Genomic DNA, 3,092 nt, shown 5'->3' with positions numbered 1-3,092 from the left:
TATACAGAGGCGCAATGAGAAATAAGTACTACAATGATAATCATAATTATGATAATTAATAGGTTACACGTGTAATGGAGGTTAAGAGAGAAGATGTATTGATAGATAGATAGATAGATAGATAGATAGAAAGAAAGAGAGACAGAAAGTAAGAGGTGGAGGCCGAGAAAGAAAGCAACTAAGAGATCAAAATTGCCACATGAATAAAAAGAAAAAAATGAAACAAGGAAGAAATTCTTACATAGTGAAAGAATAATGATAATAATAAAAATAAATTGAATAAGGTGAAAATATACACATGAAGAAGAATAAGTAAATAAAGGAAGAAAAATATAAATAGATAGAAAAGAACTCGGAAAAACATGAAGATAAAAGAGAAGATACAGATCAACTTAAAAAGATAAAGAAGAAATGTTAAATTGATGGCAAAAAACAAAAAAAAAAAACAAAAAAAGGGATTGACAAAATAAAGAATAAGAAGTGAAAAAAAAAAGATAAAATGGAAAGATTGTGAACATGACGAACAAGCAGTAAAATTCTGAAAGTCATATGGCAATGAATATCTTCTGGCAGTTGTGTTTTATGATAAGAGAAAAGCCTGAAAACTCGAGTAAACATGCTATTGCTGATAGTGAAAGAGACGAAGAATGCGGACTCAATAGAATAAACGAAGATGATAAGTGAGAAGAGAAACACGGTAAAATAGGAAATACTAAATTAGAGAGAAAGACAAACAGATATAGATAGAGAAAGAGAAAGGGAGAAAAAAGAGAAAGATAGAGAGAGGGTAAAACATAAAGAAGTTGCAGGCGTCGGTTGATGGTGCAAAGAATATGTCAAAAGAGGATAATAAAGATAAAAATATTGCCATTGGGAGGAGAGATCTTCAAGCCCGTCATTGGCGACTTAAGATGCTTCCAATAAACCAATGAATAATAAGGTACGGGAGAGGCAGACACAAAAATAGGATGCGCTCCTGAATCTACGGAAATAATACCCCCAAATGATTTTGGTTCAAACAAGGAAAGTAAATACCAGAAATTTATACATAAAATAATCACATGACGGCCAAAAAATAAGCAATACTTTAGCGCCACCTAGCGGAAATTTCCCACAATTTTTGGTAAAACAAGTGACCAGTTCCCTCCCCCTGAATGCGGCAAGTCTTCGGCTGCTTTGGTGAAATTATCAATTGTTGCATTCTATTTGAGTCAGGTGATGCTTGTCTCAAAAGCGATGAAATTATTACCGATATCCGATTGAGAAGTGCAATTGATTTTTTTTAATTGCGTGGTTTTAATACAAGGTAAAAATATAAAAGAAATTTTAAAATATATATTCTAAAAAAAAAATATATATAAATATATATATATATATATATATATATATATATATATATTTATATATATGCATACCCATGAAACATATTATCAACAAATGATAGGTTGACAAAATTCCTAATATTGGGAAAGGTATACTGGATATATCAATTAAATATTTTTTAAAAGAAATTCAATGAAAAAATATTGCACAAAGGTGTCCTCAAAGTGAAATAATGAAACATAAAAGAGAAACACAGCAGTGAGGAAAAAGAAACAAACTCGAAGCGTTACCATACTAGTGTCAAGTTTACGAGCATTTTGCAGGTACGTTGAATACAATTCTATCTTTTCTCAGTCGCTTTCGCGCCATATGTTTTATTACGTCTCATTATAAAATGATATGCCGAACCTAAATTCCAATGGAAAATAAACATTATATAGTATTGATGACCAGGTATTTTGAGTAACTAATTGTGCTCAATACAAATAGCAAATTAAATACGCATTAAGTTTGTTATAGGTGTCGAGCGGTGTCATCCTTTGATCTTTTGATTAATTACCCATCATCAACGATGTCAAATGAATTATTACCCCTATGATTATGCAACATATACAGAGATACATACAGACATAAACGCACACACACATACATGTATATATATATATACATGTATATATATATATATATATGCATATATATATATATATATATATATATGCCAAAGAAATATCTACAGATTTAAAAGTTTTCTTCGCTAAACACATTTACTAAACAAAAATTAAAAATAGATAAGCATTACCTAATTACTCCACCTCTTCATTATTGCTACACAACTGTAACTAAATGATTGTGGTGTTAAATCAGCTCTGTCCACATTTGAGGTGTCCATGTACATGGGTACAATCATATATATATATATATATATATATATATATATATATATATATATATATATGTATATATATAAAAATATATATATATAAATATATATATATACAAATATATATTTATATATATATACACATATATATTTATATGTATACATATATATATATTTATATATATATGCATATATGTATTTATATATATATACATATATATATATTTATATATATACAGATATATATTTATATATATATATATGTATATATAAATATATATATACATATATATATTTATATATATACATATATATATATGTGTGTGTGTGTGTGTGTGTGTGTGTGTGTGTGTGTGTGTGTGTGTGTGCACAAATACACGTTTTTCATCGTTAAAAATTCATAAACGTGGTCGCAGTTATCGGTATTGGATGATGAATCGTTAACAAGCAAACAGGTGTCCGTAGATAATAAATGAAAAATAATTGTCGCTCCCCACTTTATACATCAATTTAATCAAGTAAAAAATTATTCCCGTTTAGAATTAATTAAAAGGTTTTCTTGCATACCAATTACAGAACTTTTTAAAGGCATTACAAACATATATATATATATATATATATATATATATATATACACATATATATATATGCATATATATGTATTGAAATATGCACAAAACTTAGGACTGATATAAAAATATATCAATTTGTAAGTTTTGTAATATATAATCGGGAATTATGTATCTAACCCTATATTAGTATAGATTTATATATAAATTTACACTTGTGTATACATGTATTATTTTAATAGAATTATATATATATATATATATATATATATATAAATTGATGTACAAGTAAATAATATTATATGTATATATGTGTATAT

At 26.8% G+C, this 3,092-nt stretch overlaps 1 protein-coding gene across 1 annotated transcript in view; it reads left to right on the top strand.

Annotated features, from left to right (window-relative positions):
• The first annotated feature begins 1,414 nt into the window (after positions 1-1,414).
• The window catches only part of LOC145284798 (uncharacterized), a 989,395-nt gene continuing 987,717 nt past the window's right edge, over positions 1,415-3,092 (top strand). Inside the window, exon 1 of the mRNA XM_080133765.1 lies at positions 1,415-1,646. The gene's annotated coding sequence lies outside the window, so the exon portion shown is untranslated. The remainder of the gene's footprint in view (positions 1,647-3,092) is intronic.

Source organism: Euprymna scolopes, chromosome 9 (assembly GCF_053919585.1).
Source record: "Euprymna scolopes isolate OS-2025 chromosome 9, ASM5391958v1, whole genome shotgun sequence".
In the NCBI taxonomy this organism is placed as follows: Eukaryota; Metazoa; Mollusca; class Cephalopoda; order Sepiida; family Sepiolidae; genus Euprymna; species Euprymna scolopes.
This window is presented reverse-complemented; position numbering and strand designations above follow the sequence as displayed.